Source organism: Mustela nivalis (assembly GCF_964662115.1).
Source record: "Mustela nivalis genome assembly, chromosome: 6".
Taxonomy (NCBI): Eukaryota; Metazoa; Chordata; class Mammalia; order Carnivora; family Mustelidae; genus Mustela; species Mustela nivalis.
The window spans coordinates 142,439,014-142,462,434 of record NC_139025.1 but is presented as its reverse complement, the minus strand read 5'-3'; the positions used below and the strand labels follow the sequence as shown (position 1 = coordinate 142,462,434).

General features: G+C 41.9%; 1 long non-coding RNA gene and 1 pseudogene across 2 annotated transcripts in view; both read right to left on the bottom strand.

The window, feature by feature from the left end:
- The window catches only part of LOC309867661, a 743,341-nt gene that overhangs the window by 183,613 nt on the left and 536,307 nt on the right, over positions 1-23,421 (bottom strand). The window lies entirely within an intron of this gene.
- LOC309867660 (myocyte-specific enhancer factor 2A-like) overlaps positions 3,586-23,421 on the bottom strand; it is a 396,028-nt pseudogene continuing 376,192 nt past the window's right edge. The window contains exons 2-4 of the transcript in view: positions 8,602-8,728; positions 4,934-5,058; positions 3,586-3,944 (exon numbers count right to left, since the gene is read on the bottom strand). The product of the transcript in view is annotated as a myocyte-specific enhancer factor 2A-like (transcript). The remainder of the gene's footprint in view (positions 3,945-4,933; positions 5,059-8,601; positions 8,729-23,421) is intronic.

The window sequence follows — 23,421 nt, the reverse complement described above, 5'->3', positions numbered from 1 at the left end:
CAACACATTCAGGGAAAAATTGAGATTAACTTATTTTTCTTAAAAGGTTCATCTCAAGGATGGCAACAAAGTCCAGCTTGTGCCGCCAAACGGTTTTACATGATCAAACCGTGTACAGCTTCTTGTGTGAACTGTTGACTACAAACATTTACCAAATACATAAATCTCTTTTTAAAAAAGCCATTTTAAATATAGCAAAGCAGTGTCTTCTTGCACAGCAAAGTGAAGAAAGTTTCTACAGAGAAATAAAAGTTTTACATTTGTAAAATCTTTTTCACATTCTAATCATCTAGCTTCTTATGATCCAATGCCAGGAGTTTTCTGGTTCCTTATTTACTATGTATTTTTTGTGCGCATGATGGTTAATACAGAAAATAGGTTAATGCTTTATTAGTTGTCCTTACAGTTAAACGAAATGGTAAAACATATATTGTTCTTTTCGAACAAACCCCTGATTTAGTCTCTAACACAATGGACATAATTAGGGCTCAAAAGATGGAGTTTTGATTGGGACCATCTGCAGACATACAATGGTGACTCTCACTCAATGCAGGACGGTTCACGCACTGATGGAAGGACAGCTGTTGGAAACCGTACTTGAGCCAGTGCGGTGTCCTCTAAGCTTTTTTTTTTTTTTTTGTCTTTTATTAATACTTCATCTGAAGGATAAAATTTTTTGGTGATGGTGTGATACAAAACACACGAGTCTAAAACGGTAAGAAAAGTCAGTTCTAAAGAAACACCATTCGTGTCTTCCCCACTCTGAGTTGGTTTCCACCAGGAGATGTGCATGTGTATGTGGTGTTTGTATATGGAGTCTGGGTGAGGGTGTCTGTCAAGTCCACACGCTCCAGGTCACACTGGGCAGACAGGAAAAGGGTTAACAGTCAAATATTCACTTTCTGAAAACGGAATACATTGTTACTTGGTCAGTGTAATTGAAATACAAACTCCGAGCCTCGTGTAATAGTATTTTAGAAAACAGTAGCTGTACTGATTATAAACCTGCATAGAAAGAAAGACTATTGAGATACAGTCAGAAAAGCCATCTCAGAAGGCACACAAGAAAATAGACAGTAAATGCGAATGTGGTAACTCCTATTCTAATGTACAGCAGAAGTTCATGAACGTGCATGAAGAGTAAGGGAAGAATCACTTAACACTTTCAAAGCTATAAATGGTTTACAAAGTGGTAAGGATTATCTTGGAAATTCAGTGTCGGGAGACTGTCTTGTCTCAATCAGGTGTGACCTTACAAAGAAATGTCCCGGTATGCAGTTCAGTAAAGTAAGTACGTTTGAAAGAGAAACTAATCCTTTCTGAACAAGAGCCCAAGGGCCATCCTGCTGAGAGGAGACAGCACGTCACCCTCCCTTTTTTTGGCCTCTCAAAATTTACTACCCGAACTGTTACTAAAACCGAATTCCATTTTGTAGCTGTGAACACCACAGGTTTCCCCTGTACCTAATTCCTATTATGTGTCAGTCAGGAAGTCTGGCTGATGATTTGTCACAAATAGCATATGAGGAAAATGTCAGAAGTGAGGCAATTTAGGGGGAAAAGCAAAACCTAAGTAAAAAATTGTAGGTAGCTGCTCAACATTAAGTTTAAAATACAAAATAGCAGCAGTTTTTAAACCCTTATTTTGAGTTTCTCAGGAAAGGGAGTATTTAAAAATCTACGATGAAAGATATACAGGACTTTGAATTTTGTTTGTGGCACAATCCCAGGAAATGGACGAACCTGCCCTTCAGCCCTGCTGTCTCGGTAAGAGGGAGGCTGCGCTCAGAGGTGGAGCAGGGCGCGGCCCGGGTTTCAGGAGGACGGCGCGCCGTGCCAGCCAGCGGTGTGCCCATGAGAGAATTTCTCCCCACACCGAAGTGCCATTTCGATGCACAGAGAGCTCAGAATGGTAGTATTTTGTAACCAGCTGCATCATTCTATTTTAGAGGGGCCAGGAAGAAAGATCCCTTTCCCCACAAGTATTTTTCCCTAATCATTTACCACTTATAAAACCTTTGTGCTGGTCTACTATTTTGCCATGTTCTTTAATATTAAATTAAGTCAGCTTTTTCTACTATATTTTTTTCCTCACAAAAGGCAAGTTTTAAATAATGCCTTAAATCTGTTACAACACATTTTATATTTATGCAAGATGAACTTAACACCAGTTTTTTTTTGCCACTTTGCTATTTATGTACACATATAAAATATATTATGGTATTCAACCCATACAGCACAAAGATTACAACGTAACATCACACATTCACCACGAGTGAGAGGAGAAACCCCTTTATATAATCTTCTGAAAAGACTGGGCTAATAATTAAAATCCAAAGTACAGTATATTTAACAAAATAGTAAATATTAAACAGTGAATACTCTACTTAATAAGGATCTCACCTTTTCCCCCCAAATTGGCGGCAATCCACAAAAATATACTTTTTAATCTGGTGACCATACAATACATAGGTACTTACATCAAAGGTGATAATATATTTAAGATGCTATATACACAAAAGAGTTTGGCTCAACTTTTAATTTACATATAGAATAATAAGTGTTCATGGCTTTTTTTTCCCAAGGTTCTGCTTGCAAGATATTTTTGTTTTTTTCCCCTCTTAAAATAAATCTAAAAAGTTAAAACAAGATAAAGCTATTCTCTTAAAAAAAAAGTTACAACATACAGCTTTGGCTTATATAAGTAATTCATAGCAGAATGTGTTCAAAAGTAGTGAATATAATTTTATATATAGTCATCAATTCACAAGGGTGTTTTCTTTCATATAAAATATACATGAGCTAAAATCAGTTTCTTTAAGATATGAATGTAAAAAGAAACTTCTGACATAGTCCAATTATAGCTTAATATATTAATTTATTTTGTTAATGCTCTATATTTCTAAGCTAGTATTTTCGGAATATCTCATGCGTGTTTTCTACTCTCTCTCTTTTTTATTAGCTAAAGATCACTTGTTTGACCCAATACATTTTTTGCACGTGCAAAACAGTTATGTGTGGGGCTTTTTTGTTTTGTTTTAAAATATCAACAGCCCTTCCCATGCACCCCTCTGCAACAGAGACCCATGCCAGGCTGGGTAATATAAATGACATTTTATGTACAGTATTGCTTTCTTGGTTCCTGCTTTTCTACTGCTCTGTTCTACAAAGCATTTTTCTTAAGTAACTACAGTCACTGCACAGTTAAATAAAACAAGTAGGGGCCCTCTAGGTTTCTGCAAGCTAGTGTGGGAGAATTATATATGGGTACACGTTTCTCTGCAAAAACTGGTTATCTTATGAAACAAGTAGTCCAAGGAAGTGCCAGACTAGAATCTGCCTACAGGGCGCTTTGTTTGCCACAGGACGTACATCTGTAGATCTACGAGGCAGGTAAGTGCCCGATTCTGTATGTAACACACACCCACACACACACCTCACACCCACATACATATATATATATAAAGGGATATATATGTATGTATGTACATATAAATATAGTTAACTCATGTCCTTATTTACCGATGTAGATATGTAGGGCAGTTCGCTGTGGGATCACGAAGTAGGAATACCAGCCCAGGAGCCTTAGGTCACCCATGAGTCCATCCTCATTCGCTTGACAGAAGGGCTTTCTCTGTCCTCCGTGGTGGGGGGTCGGCCAAGCACGATTGGAGAATGGAAGTCGCCCCGTGGATCCTCCCGGTCACTCCCATCATAGGAGCTGCTCGAGCTGCTCAGACTGTCCACAGGGGAGCGCCCCATTTCCTGCCAGGGCTGGGGGGGCCTGGGGGGTCTTTGGCGGCGGCCGCTGCGGCGGTGGCTGCTGCTGGAAGCCTGATGGGGTCATTCGATCCCGGGGAGGTGAAATTGGTTCTGACTTAATGTTGGTGTTTTGGTTGGTATTAATGGATAAATTCGAACCCTGAGATAACTGCCCTCCAGCACTGAAGGAAAGACAAGATGTTAGAGGGTTGGTGAGTGCATCTGTGTGACCGGAGTAATACTGCAGCCTCCACCCAACAGAGCCTGTCCAAATGCCCAGACTGGTTTTAATGACCTCTCCATGGGAGGAAAACAAAATCGGGGTGGCTAGTTCTCCTGCCCAAGCCCTTGGTCCTTCTGCAGATGATGGAGCCGAAACTGTGTGTCCGCTGCTGTGCGTGGACCAGAACGGGAGAGGAAGCCTTTGGCTTCCCCTCTGCTCCAGCCCTGGGAGAGGCACCGCTCACTGCCCGCACAGTACCTGCAAGGCCATCACCTGACCCTGTCTTCCAGGGGAGGGCACCGCCTCAGACAGGCCGACTCAGAGTAGCGGAGCATGCGAACAGGCTTCTCCCCCGAGCTGAGCGACCCTTTCAGCTCATGGTGTGTTCATTTAGGATGAACAGACCCCCAAGGGCCAACGGGTGAAGAAATGCAAGGAAAACCACCTTGGCTTTCTCCACGGACAGGACGGGAGGAACAGTAGGGGGTGGGCATCTTGTGTGTGGAGCCAGCTAGCTACTGGGTTTCATGTGGATGATCCCAGCCCACTGCCCACACCGTCCCTCACCGAGAAGAGTTCAACGCAGAGAACATTCATTCTGGGCAGAGTGAGGGGACAGGCGTGAGAAAAGCTTACGGTGGGGCCCAGGGGTATCCAAAAGCCCTAGTAGCAGAGAATGTGGGGGCCGCCTGTGCCTCAGTACCCCTTGGTCACCATCTCCAGAGAAGAGAAGCCTTGCCTCCCGAATCTCTTCAGGGAACGCCTAGTTTGAGCAGGACCCAAGCTATTATCCAGAAGCACGTAAAGGAAATATTTTCTCCAAACACTTGTACCACATAAAGATGTCGTCCTAGGACCGTCACGTGACAGTCAACAGCACCAAAGACTGTAACTGATAGAAAAATAAAGTGCAAGGGCCGGGAGGAGAGATTCGGAGACAATTTCCACCAGAAAGCAGAGGGCGGCTTGTCCTAAATGGTGCTGCTGCCAGGCTGACATCTGTCCCAGAGACAGCATGCCCGGGGAGTTGAAGCCCTGCAGGGCCGACAGGTCTGGGCTAGTCAGTGAGTAATCTAGAACAGAGAGAAGTATCACTCGTGTGAGAGAGAGAAGGCCCAAGCACAAGCCGGTTACCCCAGCTGCGAGAAGCCAGGTACTTCCTAACTAAAACACACAGGTCTAAACCGACAACAGTTTTTCTTTCGGCAGGTCCTAGCTGCATTTGCTTGTCTGGGATGATCTCGATAAAGTCAGCGTCAACTCTGTGCTACGTGTTTACAGTCTCCTGTCTCACAAAAGGTTGAGATCCTTTCTCCAGACTTGTAAATAGAAATAATGGCAGGGCCATTGCTAAGGGACGTGCGCACGCAGCGGTCGCCTGACACGTGCGCACCGCTACCCCCTGGGAAAAGCAGCGACAGACCGGATGGAGCCTAGAGCAGCAGCTCTTCTCTTCCCGAGAAGAGGGGAGCAGGAAGGACACAGCAGCCCTCCTCGTGTGGGGCCAGCTCGGCGGCCAAGTGAAGGACTCCGGCACACAGCGGGTGAGCAGCGGTCGCTCGTGGCCGGGGCTGTCTGAGATCGCTGACTGCGCACAACACAGCTTCAAGTTCATGAAAAACTTACGTGTGACAAGAGTGTAACAGAGAATGTGGCTCATTTCCTCAGAAAGGCTCAGTCATAATCACTCTGGCCAAGACCCAGGACATTAGGTATCGTTCACACGTCGAGCTATTTCAGTTCTTCATTAACACTTGTTTTTTCCATTTACTTTCAAAGAGAGGTGGCAAAAACCCTTCTACTTTTAACTGTTTTTTCCCGTCTCAAGGGAGGTATTTAAGGAAGCCCATCTTCCTAGTGCATTAACATTCATAAAAAAAGGGACTCAGAGGAAAGAACGTAGCTGCTGCTTGGGATCCTGCCGGCCTCCACACTCTGCTCCCGCCATGCTCTCTGACCGCCTCAGCCACTCCCCGCCGAGGTGCGCAGGGGTCCCGCATGCACACCGGTGCCCCCTGCAGCCCCCAGCTCTCGACCTCTAGGTCCACCCAGCTACCTCCTTGGTATGTTCATTTGGATGTCTCTCCAAACCCCTCAAATCTGACACCCGACTGGAATCGTCTCCTCCAAACCTGCTCCTTATCTTAATAAATGGCACCGATATTCACCTCGGTCATGCCAGAAACCTGTGGGTGTTCTTGATACTTCTCTCCGACTTCCAGCGCCAACCACCAAGGCCCGTCAGTTCTCTGTGTTGTCTCTCAAACCTGCCTGTTTCACCAGCTTTCCTGCCACTGCTCTCCTCTGAGCCATCAGGATCCACTACCTGGGCCACCATGCGAGCCTCCGGACGGTATCCTAGCACGCAGCCTTGCCCCAGGAACACTAGCCAAAGTGATCTTAAAGTAACAAATGGGCTCACGATACCTCTCTGCCTACGACTTTCTGGCTTCCCTGTGCTCTCAACATCCAAAATCTTCAACATGGCCTAGAAATTGTGACTTACCTCTACAGTTTCCACCCTTCACACCCTGCGCCATCCCGATCCCGCCTTGCTCCCTTCTCCCCAGAACAATCTCCCTGCCCCGCCCCGCTGAGTCAAGGGTGCCCCTCTAGCGAGGCTTCTCGTAGCTCTTAACACGACTGTGGTACCTGATTCTCACAGCGGTCTGTCCCAAGTTCCGCTGTGAACCGTACACTCCCGCGTGCCCAGCCCCACAGCTGCCACCCAGCGAGTGTTCAGCAGGCGTGTGCTGAATGGACACACGAGCAGGGCTGCGGAGGGACCTTATGAGGGGCATGACAAGACGAAGCACCGGGGCTCTTCCACATAAAAACTTGCACTTTTGGAAATGTTGATCCCACCTTCATCCCTTTCCTGATCATTTGGCACGAGTCTGACTCTGCACAGAAAGGCAGCTGCCAAACTACAGAAATATGAAGGTGGACGTGTTTAAAAAGGGCAATGAGACAGAGTAAAAATAATGTTTTTTAAGATTAAGCTGCACACATGCTCTGAAAATGAGCACAGAGACTGAGTCACAGTTAAAAGAAGGAATGAGACTGAGGCCAAGTGATTGATGGCTTTGAGAGAATCAGACTCTGTTTTTATGTTTTGGTAATTCATTCTGGATTTTTAAAAAACAACTTCATGCTAATCCAACAGCATTTCTTAAGCACGCACAGTGGCACAGGGACATATCCTGGAAAACCCGTCATGAAAGCTCAAGAAACTGCTCTCGCTCCGAACAGAACTTGAACTAGTGCCACCTTCCCCGCTGGAGTGCCTCTGAACCTTTCAGGTCATGCTTTCCCCCCTCTTTCCTCATATTCTCAGGTCTCAGAGCACAAACTACTAACCTCAGCCGCTTTGACCTCAGCTCCGGCCTGTATCCCGAGCTGGCACGAACCTGGGACAAAAGCTCTGTCCCTGGCATATGGGCGCGCCTACAGCTGGCGATCACCGCCAGGACACAGAATTTCTATGAACGTGTTATCTCTCGCTTCACTCTAAATTTGCACTTAATAGGTTTGGGAATTTTTTTCATATTGATTGTTAGAAAAGGTAGTGGACATTCTCCTAAGAGGCTTTCTTTTTTCAAGAAAACCTTTTAAAATTCTGTTTTAAATGAACTACACAGCAAGTGACAAGCAAATGTATCAATGGCCGCATGGAGCGTCAGACAGCAGTGTGAAAGCACCGTGCTAAAGCATTTACTCTGAAGGCTAAAATTAGATGGTTTTTATTACAGTCTGCTTATAAGAATCCTGAAAGGATGAATACCCTGCACCGCAGTCTGAAAGCTGACAAGGTATCGCTTAACTATTTCCTTCTTTCCTTCTCCCTTTGAAGCATCAGGTGTTTGGCTCAGCGGGTAAGAAGACGAAACCACACCTTCCAACCTTCTGCCTCTCCCCAGGACGGCTGATCTGGAAGAAACCTGCCACGTGCCGGGCCTCTGTGGACAGCCTGCGTGGCCCACGGCACCTCTCCGGTCACTCAGCAGTGCTGACTTTGCCTTACAGACCCCCGCAATAGGTGTTTTAAGATGAAACGTCTAAGTAAACATAAATGAGTGAGAAGCTCCTCTCAGAAGGGAGGAATGACTGACTGGCTCTGAGGAGAAACAAGAAATGTCCTGGTTTTGCTCCTGAGGCACAAGGGACAGAAACTAAAAAAGGTAGGTACACAGAGGAATACACCAGCTGCCCGGCGCAGCCACGCACGTGTCCCCTTCCGGAGTCCCGAGTCCAGGCGGAGGCCGTGCTCCCCCCAGCAGGTCAACACCTGCCAGCCTGGAGGACTGCAGCGAGACGCACCAGAGAAAATGCCAAGCGGCGCTCTCGTCCTGTCTGGTCACAGATTCTGGGAACAGCTCTCTGTTTCTTTGTCAGGGTAAGTAAAAGCGGACACTGGGAAATCATTCCACAATGTATTTTTTTGTACGTTTTTCAAAGCTAACCTTTGTCTTTTAATATGCCCAAATGTGACTCTAAAGAACTGGAGATAATTGATTTCAATCAATATACTTGTAAAAAAAAGAAAATCACAAAAGCACATGGTGATCACCAAACAAAGAAGTACGAGACACAGAAGGCAAGAGAGCAGGCTTAACCAGGGTTGTAGGCGGTCAGCATGGCTGAGTACATGCGTCCCTGCAGAGGCAAGCTCAGGGTGGTCACAGACACGACTGGGGTAGCTAGAGGCTGAGTGGCGTGAGAACTGCTTATCCTTTGGGTATTCTGTGAGAGAGTAGAAAAAAGGGTCATTATTTGAGTATTTATATTCAGCCTTAGTATTTAAAAAATAACATTCAATTTAAAAGTGACATTTTTCACAGTTTTATGATGTGAACGTAAAACCTTAGAAATACTAATGTGAACTAAATATTTAATTTCAAGGGACATAGCTTTACATTAATTATTCATTTTCCCTTGTCTTTCATAGTGTTTATCGGTGGCAAGGATATATCCTTAAAACAGAAACCTGCACTCTGGGTGAGAATGCTTTGATGTGTTACCATAAATGAGGACTTGCTGGCACTAAAATACCGCCAGGCTGCCCCAAATCAAACATCTAGGTTTTCGAGCTGAGGAGAGCCAAAAGTCTTTTGTATCCTGAGAGTGTAAGTAAGTTTAGGGATCGAAACCACTTGCACCGGCAGCATTCCCATGTTAGCGTGCTGTGAGGTCCTGGCTTCCTATAGTACAGTTTGCTTCCAGTTTTCTTGCCCTGTGCTCCTACAGTTGCTACACCCACACCCCCCCGCCCCGTGCCCCCCACACCCCCCGGTGCCCCACGTCCATACAAGCTCAGCCTCCCCTACTGTCACCCCCCCCCCCAGCGACCTATTTCTTGGCAGCAGGTTCCAATACACATCCCTGCTCAGGCTCCCGACACTTCTGAAAGGAGAGGCTTTGCGTGGAGAGCTTGTAACTAGCGCACTTCTCATGAGACGGCGAATGGGGCAACACTAAATGCTCGCTGACCGACTCCATCTACACCGTATCCTATCTGTACCGGGAGTCAAAAAACCCAACTACTGAATAATCAAGTCAGCCTGACATGGCCACTATACGTTTCGGGGGTGACAGCACTTTCTCACGACAGGGGCTTCCGAGAATGCTCCAAAAGCAGGATCAGATAAAGAGAACAGACTCCATGATCCATGGGTTCAGCACCCAAGAAGGCCAAAGCACAACTAGCCCAGGGCTTTTAATATAGAGACATCACCTACGTTTTTCTCCCCAATTCCCAACTTCCTAAGCTTGGGGAGGGGGGAATCATTTCACTTTTCTGAACCTCTCTGTTTGCACAGTAGGGAAGACAGTGATCTTTGTGCTGCCGGCCTTGGGCACTACTGGGAAGCTCTAATGAGCCAAGAGTTGGGAAGTGCTCTGGTGACTGGAGTACCACCCAGATGTAAGACAGTATCCTTAAATGACTCTCCTGAGAAACCCTCTGGCCCACATTTCTATGTCACTTCAGATCCACAGGTAAGACCCCTGGAGCTACCACAAAGCGAGGTTGTTTAGAACGGCAAGGCTTCTCAAGGCATCTCAGCAGCCCGGCTCTCACCATGAGAGTCTTTCTTCACCTTGTGGTTTTCAAAGATTTAGAAATTTATCTTTGAGATTCTGTAACTGGGGAGTGAACTTTAAGTGGGTGGAAGTCAGTGTATGGTAAGTGGGAACACATGTTCATCTCAGCATCAAGTTAATAATTTTAATGAGTTTTTGAGGTAGAGATATACTTTGGACTTAATCTGGAAACTCAGAGTCAGACAGTAGGCGAAAGAACACAGCATGACCCAGTTTGGCCTAACTATATCCATGCCAGGGCTTCAACTCCATGGCAATCTCCGGGCATGACCTCAAGAAGAGGTGGTGTGTATGTGTGTGTGTGTGTGTGTAACAGTGAATGCCAATATATCGGCAGGATGCATCAAAGCTTTGAATCTCCAAGGCATTGATTTTTCTGAGTAAGAGACTTGTGGGACCACTAGAGGGCAACATACTGCTACAGAATTGAAAGGAAACACTTGTGACAACTAACTTCTTAAGGGTAAACAGTCGAAGACAAATCATTTCATCTTTAATTATAAACTTCCATTTTCTAATTATTACCATATTACTAAATAAAGTATTTCCCCAGAAGAAAGTCTAAATCTGCACATGATATAATCCAACACCACAGTTGATGGCACACTAGTATATTTTAGTTTACTGAATACAAAACCACATCTCAAACTGTGAGTGATCACGAAGTTAAAGAATGATCTCTTAGTTTAAGGACAGAACACAGACAACCTTATCTAACAAGACACAAACTGTGCAAAACACACCAGCATGCGTATATATGTAATAATAAAATATAAATAAAACCAATAGATGCCTTCCCCCCATGCTCTCATGCAATCTGAACCCTTGTCCATGCTACAAACTAAACATTTTCAAGTTTTTCTCCCTTAAGGTCACTAATTCGCAACTGACAGAATTTATATGATTTCTGTGAATTTTGGGTTTTAGTTCCCAAAGAAGAGATAAAAGTTATTTTTAGTCAAATTTATTTTCTAGAAGAGAAGCCAATAGAAATCATTTATTTTAGAAAAAAGAAATCATTTATTTTAGAAAAACTTTTAACAACAGAGTATGTCCTGATAGAAAAAGGTAAATTTGTATATATTAAATTACAGACATTCCTTTTAGCAAACAGGGAACCCCCCTTATGGTTCAGATCATCTCATGCAGTATGAAATAATTCCAAGTCTGAAAAAAGTGACCTCACCAAAAATGATGTAATCTTTTTGAAAGAAAGAGAAATAACACAAGACCATGTGTTACAATCTGAGGAACTTTGAGGGTGAAGTCATTTTCTAAAAATATGTTAATAATTTGGGGAACTATATAAGGTATTTTATATCCTTCCTTAAAAAAAATCTTTAGCAAGTGTCTTGTGATCATTGACAGCTATTGTTTTTAAAGGCTCTGTTCCAATGTTCCCTCCAACAAACAAAATGGGTCAAGATATACAACTATAAGCAGAAAAACGGGATGGACTCAGTAGTACTAGATTGGTTCCGTTATTAAAAGTGCTTGGATAGTGTTTAATAACAGCAAGAAAAACTGTGTAACAAAGGGAACACTGGTTAGATATAAACACTTAAGAGAATTCGTACTTTCCAGATCTTTTGCAACACCCTTCAAGCAGAAACACACACTCACCAATTGGAGTCACCAACTCCAATTCTTCTTCCTCCGACTGCACTCAGCACATGAGAGGGATACGAGAGTTACTAAGACTGTTGATACTCAAAAATAAAATATTTCCTTAGAAAAACACGTTATTCGGACACTAGCAGTTGCTTTGAACTCTAAAGAGATGATTAAATATAAGCAGTGAATACAAATATAAATTATTTATCGTATCTCCACTAGTAGCTGCTTTCAGAAGAAAGATTCTTCGGATTCTTGCAGGCCAGGCTTTAAAGCTGCCCCCGCTCCCTGGCTTCGTCCACTCCTGTGTCGGCCTCACCCACATACCGCCGGGCTACCGCCACTGTGTTTAAACAGAGTTCCTCATCATGACACCGGTTTATACTTGAAACCCTGAGAGTACTTCGTCCTCGCATCCCTAGCCCACCTGGTCACACACGTCCATTATTTATCTCCTAGATGTGTGCTTTTCGGTCAGCAGGAATTATTTTGTTTTCTAATTTCCCACCGCAGCTAGCATAGTGTTACAAAACAAGAAGAACTCCAACAGTAGTTCATAACAGTCTTGGATAACACGGATTTGGATGCAAATACAGCTTTCGTGTGTATAATTTCGCTGCGGAAAAACAGTAACATGTATGAAGCTAATGAGACTGGAAGAGAACTGAACTGATAAATCACGTCCAGAAAAGAGATGAAGGACACATATTTGCTCTTCTCCTAAGCATTCAGAAAATACTAACAGGCTAGAAATAATCTGCTAGCTAGTGCTTTCTTATTTTATTTGAAGGAGTCAAGTTTCTCTGTCAATCTACGGAAGTCTTTGTAAGCATCAGTGATGGAGGAGACCCGGATCCAAAAGCCAGCCAACCTGCAAACAAACGGTAACACAGGCAGGCTGGTTGCCAACTCTGAAAATCAAGCGCCCAGCCTACAGCTGCTGTCTCAAATGTGGGCGAGAGGCCCTTCAGCGGCAGAGTTACACAGATCTTCACAGGCCTCCAACCACAGGACCCGCATGCATATATCACAGGTAAGTGCTGTGTGGTTTCCACTTGCACCTGCCAGGCCAAGGGTGTAAAATAGTTTATATGGCAAATTCTGAGTCTTCTAAGAGCTGCTTCATGATCTCTGAAAGAAAGCCCAGACAGAGATAGTTCTGACCAGCAGCTGAAGTCCTCCATGCAGGTCTGCCCTTACCTTCTGCAGTTGACTGAGCCTTAAATGAAACTTTCTGTAGCCTCTCTGAAAGACAGGGGCAGGTGTTCGACATCCTGTTCCTAAACGGTGAGCCAAATGACTACCCTGAATGCCCACATGTTTTTCTTTTCGGGGTTACCTGTTACACCTGTGTGTATCTTTAACTCGGTATCCTGCAATAATTTTACCCATAGAGAGCGGCTGTGAAGAGAGCGCACCATCACAGCACACACCCCAGCACCACCCCACCCGGGTCTGCCTCTCAAAGAAGCACGAGACAACTGTCAAACTGACAGAGGAGGGAAGCCTGGGTGGCTCAGTTGGTTAAGCAGCTGTCTTCGGCTCAGGTCATGATCCCAGCGTCCTGGGATCGAGTCCCACATCGGGCTCCTTGCTCAGCAGGGAGCCTGCTTCTCCCTCTGCCTCTGCCTGCCATTCTGTCTGCCTGTGCTCGCTCTCTCCCCATCTCTCTCTCTGATAAATAAAATCTTAAAAAAAAAAAACTGACAGAGGAACCAGCAATAACTGAGGCTACAGGACTTCACCTGGATTTCACCCATCTTTCACCGATGTCCTTTTTCTACTCCAGGACTGGATGCTGCATCCCACATGCCCTTACCGGTCACATACCCTTCGTCTCCTCTGGTCTGTGACCGCTCCCTCCATCTTTCCTCATTTTGCATGACCTTAAAAACTGCAGAGTAGGGGCGCCTGGGTGGCTCAGTGGGTTAAGCCGCTGCCTTCGGCTCAGGTCATGATCTCGGGGTCCTGGGATCGAGTCCCGCATCGGGCTCTCTGCTCAGCAGGGAGTCTGCTTCCCTCTCTCTCTCTCTGCCTGCCTCTCAGTCTACTTGTGATTTCTCTCTGTCAAATAAATAAATAAAATCTTTGGAAAAAAAAAACTGCAGAGTACTGGGTGGATATCTCATGGAACGTCCCGTAATTTGGGTCTTAAATTTTCTTGGATAGAGAGCATGGATTTTTGGAAGAGTACCAAAGAGGTGATGTGACCCTCTTAGCACATACCAGAAGGTATGTCAGTCCATTATTGGTGATGTTAAACTCGATTGCTGGTGAAAGTCACGTCTTTGAGCACTCCCTACTACAAAATTACTATTGTTCCCTTTGTCAGTTATTTGGGGAGAGACATTTTGAGGCTATGCAAACACCCTGTTTTTCCTTAAACTTTCACTCACTCATTTTAGCATCCATTGACCCTGTCTGGCCATGATCTCTGTACTGTGGTAATGACAGTGATGATTTGCTATTTCTCTCATTCTTTCTACATGTAATAATTAGAACTCTTCTTTAAGGAAGAGTTGTTTCTTTCATCATTTTTATCAATAACAGACTTGGTATTTTGTATTCCTTGGGTACTAATCCAATACTATTGTTACTTATTTTGTTGCTTAAATTGTTCTAGTTTGGGCCACTGGAGCTCTTCAGAGAGGCTGGTTCCTGTAAGCATTTTACCTGCACTTCCTTATCCTCTGGCACCTCCGACTCATCCTGTATTTTCATTGCCCCCACTCTATAATCAATCATTTTTCCAAGGAATCCTGATTCCTCTTATTGGAGAATGTTTAGAAACGAAGATCTGAGTACTAGGTGTGTTCAGTTATCAGGTGCCATTACCTGAAGGGTCTATCGGTAGAGCTAGGAAATATATGAGGTACACTATTCACGTGTATATACATTGATATTTCTCTATCTATGTTAAGAAAGTAAGTTCATACTGAAACTTCCAACAATAGCCCAGAAACACAGTGTTCACTGTAGCCTTCCTTCCCCAACCCCAACCACCTTGCTTATTTGCAAGTTTTTCCCCCCCGAACAATGAAAAACCTGGCTTTATCTACAATGTATTCACTGTTTGAGTGTTGTCTAACAAATGTACCATCTTGAGCACAACGACTTCCTCATTTTTTTGTTTTCTCTATCTAGAGTTAAAACCGTTTCCAAAGTTACTGAGAGCTCCTTCCCCGTCCCCTTCCAGATCATCCTGTCACAAACTTGTACTACAGCCATATTCATGTGTCACAGTCTGTATTCCATCTGCAGTTCCCCTGGAATCCTGGTTGATTTTTAACTGCATATAGTAAAACCACTCTTTGTACAGTTTTGTGAGTTTTAACAGAGGCATAGACTCATATGTACACCCACCAGCACAGGATCACTGAAGAGTTCCATCGCCTCAAAAATTCACCTCACATACCCTTTGCAGTCAACTCCTCTCTCCATCCCTGGCAATTACTGATCTGTTTTGCATTTTGCAGAATGAAATATAAATAGAATCAAATGCTATGTAGTCTTTTGGATCCAGCTTCTTTCACTTAGCAAAACTCATTTAAGATCATCTATACTGCTGTGAATAAGTGGCTCGTCCCTTTTTTTGCTGAGCAGTACTCTTTGGATGTACCACAGTGTGTATATCCATCCATTCTTCTGTTGGAAGGACATCTAGGTTGTTCTCAGTTTTTGGCAACTGTGAAAAATACAGATTTCTATAAGCACAGTTCTCCATTCACTTGTGTAAATTCTCTAGGAGAGGACTGTTGGGTTGTATGACAAGTATATATTTAACTTTGTAAGACGTTGTTGATCTGTTTTCCCAAGTGGTGTGTGACTTTGCTCTAAGCATGAATATACGAGAGTTCTTGTTGCTCTGCATCCTTGTCAGAACTTGGCATTTTAGAATGCTGGGTTTTTGTTTTGTTTTTAAGTAGCCCTCATCGGGCCTTGAACTCGCCTTGAACTCTGATATCAGCGGGTCTTGAACTCTGATATCAAAACCTGAGCTGAAATCAAGAGCTGGACACTTAACCGACTGAGCCAACCAGGCACCCGAGTAAAGCTGACCCATGATGTTACATTTTTTCAGGTGTACAACACAGCAGTTCCCCAACTCCATACAGTATGCTGTGCTCACAAGTGTAGCTTTTCCATCTGTCCCCATACAATGCTATCACAGTACCACTGATTTTATTTTTTAAATCTTAGCCATCCTAATAGATGTACAGTTGTATCATCATAGAAGCAGGTCCTTTACGAGTATGTGATTTGCAAACAGTTTCTCCTCATCTGTAGGCTGTCTTTTTATTCTCTGGGTAGGACCGTTTACAGAGTAAAACTTTTTGATAGTGAAACTATTTTGATAGCATCAATATATCAGAATTTTCTTTATGGATCATGTTTTTGGTGTATTGTTTCTTCCAAAATTTTCTTCTAAAAGTTTCAGAGTTTTGTATTTTATGCTTGAGTCTATGATGCGTTTTAGTTAATTTTTGAATAAGGTATGATTTGTATTTTGAGGTTTTATTTTTGCATATGGATGGTGAACTGTTCCAGGAGAGTCAGTTGGACTAGCTATCCTTTCTCGGCTGAACTGCTTTACTGCCTTTGTCAAAATACAACAGAATATATCTGTGTAGGTCTATTTTCTGGGCTCTCTGTTTTGTCCACTGGCGCCCACCTTTCTGCCAGTACCTCTTTCATTCTTGATATTGATAACCTGTGCCTTCTCTTTTAATTTGGTCAGCTTGGCCAGAAGTTTAGCAATCAAAAAACTAGGCTTTGCTTGATTGCTTTTCTCTATTGCTTTCATTTTAAATTTCATTTATTTCTGAATTTTTTCTTTTGATTGCTTTGGGTTAAGTTTTTGCTCTTCTTTCTTGAGTTTATGAGTTTTAACAAAAGTTTACTGATTCAGTACCTTCTCTTTTCTAATATAAACATCAAATGCTGTAAGTTTCCCTCTCTCATATACATACATACATACACACATACACACATACATATTTTATAATTTCTCCTAAGATTTCCTCTTTGACCCAGAGATTATTTAAAAGTGTGTTAATTTCTCAATATATAAGGATTTTTCCTTTCTGTTATGATTTCATTATGATCAGAGAATATAATCTAGATGATTTTAACTCTTTGATATTTGTTGAGATTTACTTTATGGCACAGGTAATGGTCTATCTTGGTGAATGTTCCAAGGGCCCTTAAGAAAAATGTTATGCTCTGCTGTTGTGAAGTGTCACATAAAAGTCTGTTAGAGTACTGGTGAGGCTGGTTGAGTATTGCTCAGGTTGTCCAGATCCGTACAGATTTTTCTGCCTGCTTGTTCTGCCGATTACGGAGAGAAGAATGTTTAAGTTTCCCAGCTACAGTTGTGGATTTTTCTATTTCACCTTTTAGTTCCATCAGTTTTTGGCTTACAAATTTTGAAGGCAGGCTGTTACGTGTGTATACATTAAAGATACTTATTTCTTGGAAAATGGACTGTGTGAAGTCCTTCTTTATTCTTGATAATATTCCTTATTGTGAAGCCCATATTGTCTGAAATTAATATTGCTACACTAGCCTTCTTGTGGTTAACATTTGCATAGTATGTTTTCTCTATCTGCTAACCTCTGCCTTTATATTTAAGTAGGGTTTCTATAGACTGTGTATAGTATGACCTTCCTTTTTTTAAAATTAATTAATTAATATGTTTATTAAAATAAACATATAATGGGGGTGCCTGGGTGGTTCAGTGGGTTAAAGCCTCTGTCTTCGGCTCAGGTCATGATCTCAGCGACCTGGGATCGAGCCCCGCATCGGCTTCTCTGCTCAGCAGGGAGCCTGCTTCCTCCTCTCTCTCTGCCTGCCTCTTGGCCTACTTGTGATCTCTGTCTGTCAAATAAATAAATAAAATCTTTAAAAATAAATAAATAAATAAATACACATATGATGTATTTTTATCCCCAGGGGTACAGGTCTATGAATCACCATGAACTTTCTTTTCTTAAGCAATATGACATTTTGTCTTTTAACTGATGTTTATGACCACATTCAGTGTGATTACTTGTATGGTTGGATTACAATCTACAATGTTGTTAGCTGTATTTATTTGCCTCATTGTCTCTTTGTTGTATTTTCCTGTTTTCTCCCATATCTTGGGCTATTCGAGCATTTTTTAATAATTCCATTTTATCTCCTCTATTGACTTTTTATACCTCTTTCATAAATTGTTTTCTGTAGTTGCACTAGGTTTTATAACATACATCTTTAGTTAACTAGAGTTTACCATCAAGTAGATATCATATTAGGTGTAGAGTAAGGGCTTCGAACAGTGTGTTTACAACTTTGCTTCCTGTCTTTTGTTGTCCTACACTTTATTTCTACATGTATTATAAGCACCAAATTCATTCCCGCTATTTTTGCTTTAGAAAGTAGTGATCTTTTAGAACAATGGAAAAGAGAGAGATGCCTGGATTCCGGTTTCTAATACCAGTCTCCGATAATGAGGAACCAGGTTCCTTAGAGAAATGACTGATTCTGGGACTGGGGCAGGGAATATACAAGATGAGCCCGGAACACTTCATCGTAACTGAAAAATTTTAAAGTAACCTTCATTATCCCCTCCCTGCCAAAAATAACCCCACAAGGATGAGGGTGTATTTTCAGAGGAACTGGAACCAAGTGAAAAGTCCTCGACAGCTAAAGCTGGAATATGAGCAACAGAATGAAACAGTATTGGTAGAACTATATGTTCGCAGAATTTAGTAGTATAAATATCCATAAGTCTGTATAAAAGTAAATCATTAAATAATAAAAGCAAACAGATAAATCACCTGTTCAGAAGAACTCCAAATAATTTATGTAGATATTCTGCCCTCAAGGAGGTAGAGCCCAATTCCCCACTCCTTAAGTATGGACCTTGCATAGGACTTCTTTCCAAAGAGGACAGTACGCAAAGGAAGAAGTGTAACTTTGCAGCACAGAAACACATGCAACACTGCATCAGCAAGGTGACCAAGGTTGACAACAACAGTAATTACTCATAATGATACTATGTACCCTTTGTATGAGGTGATCAAAATGGCACACTTGAGTTGTGGCCTTCCTCCCTGAACCCATAACCCCAGTCTAATCATGAGTAAAACGTGGGGAAAAAAGTCCCAATGGAAGGACATTCTACAAGATACCTTACTAGTACTTCTCAAAACTGTCAAGGTCATTAAAGCAAGGAAAGACTTAGAAACTATCACAGCCAAGAGGAGTCTGAGGAAACAGCCTACTAAGTGGGAAACAGCCTACTAAGTGTAATGTGGTGTCTTGGATTGGGTCCCAGAACACAAGCTTTGTGGTTTAAAAACTAAAGAAATCTGAATAAAGTACAAAAGTTCTGTGAATAATAATGTATCAATACTGACCTTTTAGTACTATGCAGTACTACAGTACTATTGTACTATACTAATGCAAGATGTTAATAATCGGAGAAACTGGTACGAAGCATTAGGAGAACTTTCTGTACTATCTTTGTAATCTAAAATAAAAGGTTTATAAAATGTAGGGGAAAATAAATTGTGTTTTATTTTATCTTCATTTATTTCATTTCCATTGTTCTATATTTCTCTGTGTTCTATATTTCTCTGTGTAGATCCAAGTTTTCGCTGGCATCACAGTCCCTTTGCAGAAGGACTTCCTTCAGCATTTTTTGCAGAACAGATCTCCCAGCAATAAATTCCCCAGATTTTTTTGTTTGAGAAAGTTTTTATTTCTCTTTCATTTCTGAAAGACAACTTTGCTGGATACAGAATTCCAGGTTGAGGGTTTCTTGTTTTGAATTCCAGCACCGCAGGTTACTCCACGGTTTTATAGCTTGCATAGGTTCTGAAGAGAAGTTTGGTATATATTTTCTTTTTCCTTCTCTTTCCTCTGGCTGCCTTTAAGATTTTCTCCTTGTTGTCCTTTGCTTTTAGCAACCTGAAATGTGTGTGTATTTGTCCTACTTGGTGTTACTGTTTCTTCAAATATTTCTTCTGCTCTGTTCTCTCTCCCCTCTTTTTGGAATTCCAATGACAAATATGTTAAACCACCTGATAGAAGTCCACAGCTCTTGGAAGATTTGTTCTGCTCTTTGTTTTGCAGTTTGGGTTAACTTCACTGACCTACAGACCAATAGGTCTTTAGCGCTTGGTTGGAGTTCATTTAGTTAGGAATTGGGCTGAGTTGGAGCTCATGGGTGCAGTCATCACCCTCAGTGCCGCCACCATGGGCCCCGAATCCCTGCAGCAGGAAGTGAGGCTGGTTTGCCGGAAGTCGGTTTTTCTCCAGTGTGTGATCCATTCTCAGTCTGCAGCCTTCCCCTCTTGGTGCTGCGCCCCGGGCTTGGGCCTTTTGGGCATCTGCCATGCTCTTGGCATTCACATTGTTCCTGCACCTCCGCCCTGGCTTCAAATGTTTTTCCTTTTCCATTTCTCAAGATACAATGGGAGGTCGCCAAAGGGCCTGGAGGGTGACACTTTCTGTCGTTCATCCCCTCACAGATGAACACTTCTGGTCCATAGGACAGAAAGGGGAGAAGGGTCCAGGCAGCACATTTTGTCCCTATTACAGGGGCTGCTCGTCCCTTTTCTCAGCCGTACATCATAGGGGAGACATCTTCAGGATGTTCCCAATCTCTTTTGTGAGCACCCAGTGGGATTTGTGAAGAAAAAGCCTCCAAAAGAACTTGGACTTCACCTACGTCAGAGTAGGTCAACTTTCAGTAGAGAAATGTACCTCGTATGCCAAGTCAGAATGCCACTCTGGAAAATGTATACAATTTACAGCATGTACAAAACTGGTAGGTTTTACTTGAACAATAAAAGACTGAAAACAAATTATGTTTCAAGGAAAAACAAATGAATGCTTTAATTTACTATAATAAAATGTTATGACTGTGGAGGTACCAACCATATCAATATAGAAAGTTTAGAAACTAGAAAAGGAGAGAGAAAATTCCTATATCCACCATCCCAACATAACTATGATAATCAGTTTGGATTTCCCCTCCTTTTTATTTTCCACATGCATGTTTTTTTGCATAGTTTTAAATTACAACTAAAAAGAAGTTCAGATGAAAATTTTCATTTACATAACTTTCATACTGTTGAATACATTGGTTTCTTCCTATTATTCATACTATAAATAAAGTTGCAGTGAATCTTTGCAAGTTCTAGTTCATTTCTTTAGGAGAGATTCCCAGGAATGGGATTTGTGGGCTCAGAGGCATGAACATTTTTATGACTACTGGAACATCTTTGCAAAATCTTTTCAGAAAGCTCATTACTAACTTACAATGCCATCATCAGTTTCCTCACACCTGCACTGGTTCTCCAGATCACAACACAAAGTGGTAATAGTTGGCAATTAGTGAGTTTGTGGTTTTCTTTTGTCATTTTTATTTAAATCTCCTGATACATCCTTCCCATTTTTCAAATACTACTTGGGTTTCTTTTTTGAATTGTACATTTAGGTACATTAAAAAACCCACCTACTTATTAAATATTCCCTTCCTCTTGCTTGTATTTTATTTTACTTCTCTATGGAATGAGAAAATCTTTTTATCTCCCTTAAGACAACTGGAGAAAAGTGGTTGCAAGCTCAGTGGCTTTTGCAGCTCACTGTGGAGGAGCCAGAGCTTTCCAGCTTTCTGCTCTGCCATCCTAGGCTTTTGCTGGTCTGTCCCCTTGACACAGTCGTGCTTCCTGATCTCAAGATGGGACTGTACATCCTGCTGCCACATGCAGACAATAGTGCCCAATGAATGGAGTCTTTGCCCAAAGACTGTTAAGTCTTTCTGAGAGTATGAATGTGTAATGTTTTCTCTCTAGATTTCAGGATAGTATAACACCTATACAATATACACTACATTCTCTTATTTGATTGATTGATTTTTAATATTTTATTTATTTATTTGACAAACAGAGATCACAAGTAGGCAGAGAGGCAGGCAGAGAGAAAGGGGGAGGCAGGTCTCCCACTGAGCAGAGAGCCAGATGCAGGGCTCCCAGGACCCTGGGATCATGACTTGAGCTGAAGGCAGAGGCTTTAACCCACTGAGCCACCCAGGCGCCCCTCTCTTAGCATTTTAAAAGTACCTCCACACTTTGGTTTAGAATTCCTTTTAAAAATCAAATGTATCTATTTTAAAACTCATATTAACATACCACATAATACAAAATGGTACATAAAATAAAAACTTAACAATCAAGGCTTTAGCATAAATTTAAAATCTCCACGTATCCATTACATCAGGAAAAAGAATACTGCCAAAACCCTGAAAAGGCTCTATAATTGGGCCCCCCGAACATTCCTGTTGTCCCACCTACCCAAAATAACCAGTATTATGACTATTACAGTGACTTGTTTTTCTTTACAGTTTTATCATCTATCTACACGCAATCTTAGCACATAATATTGCTTGGCTATTTTTCCAGATTTATTTAGATAGAATAGAATAATTTTGTATTTGCATCCATTGTCTTTCATACATCATAGTCTGATGAAATTCAGCCACCATGCTAATTACTGCTATAGTTTCTTTCTTTTCATTCCAGTATAGAACTCCTTCACATAGACATACTATCACTTATTTATTTGTTCTACTGTTGGCAGAAATTTGGATTATTTCTAGATGTTGCCTGTAACAGGCAATGCCATGCGCATTCCTTTATTTCCTGATGCTCATGGTACACATATGCATTTCTCTACAGTATATAAGGATGAATAAAAATGGTGAGTTGTAGAACCCATATATCTACTACTTTAGGAGACAATGTCAAAACAGCTGCATCAATTTGCACTGTAATCCTCAGGGAATGAGAGTTTGGAACTCTCACAATGAGAGTTATCAACACCTGGTATTATCAGCCTATTCTGCTTTGGCCATTCTGGCTGGTGTATGATGCTTTCTGTGATTTTAATTTTGCATTGCCTTGGTTACTGAGACTGAGTATCTTGTCACAGGCTTACTGGATACCTGGTAACTTCTTTTGTAAAATGTTCTCATGCACATTTTCAAAAATCAGATATTTTTCATGATGACTTGTATGTATTCTTGATAAAAAAGACCTCTGTGTGCTGTATGTATACAATCTACATTTTCTCACTGTCTTGCCTTTTTGTTCTCTTCATGGTGATTTTGATCAATAAAGATTCTTAATTTTACACAACCAAATCAATCCTTCTTTTACAGTTATGCTTCCTCTGATTTCCTATTTAACATGTCTTTCCCTATTCTAAGTTTGTCTCATGCTTAAAGACCTCAAAGATGCTTCTGCTTGCCTTATTACATGGGCCTGAAACATCCTGTATTTTGGGAAGCAGGAGACTCAACAAAAATTAAAATAAGAACGAGGAGAACAGAGGCTCATCTATAAAAACATTATACATTTGAAAATTACAGTATCAGTAAAAATGTTCCAGTTTAAAGGTTAATTGAAACTATATGGAAGTGGTTCATGGCAAGTCTTTAAGCCTGGACTGAAAAATTAAAGTTATTATACAGATTATGTATAAAAAATTGATTTATTATACATAAAAAATGGTTGCTGGCTGAAATACTCTGTCACCAGAGAGCTTACCTCTATGTGATTAAATTCTCCAAAATTTGTTGATACTTTTTTTGTGGCCCAGCATGTGGTCAATTTTCAGTTTTATGTACACAAAGAACTTTTTTTTTTTTTTAAGTATAGAAGAACATATGG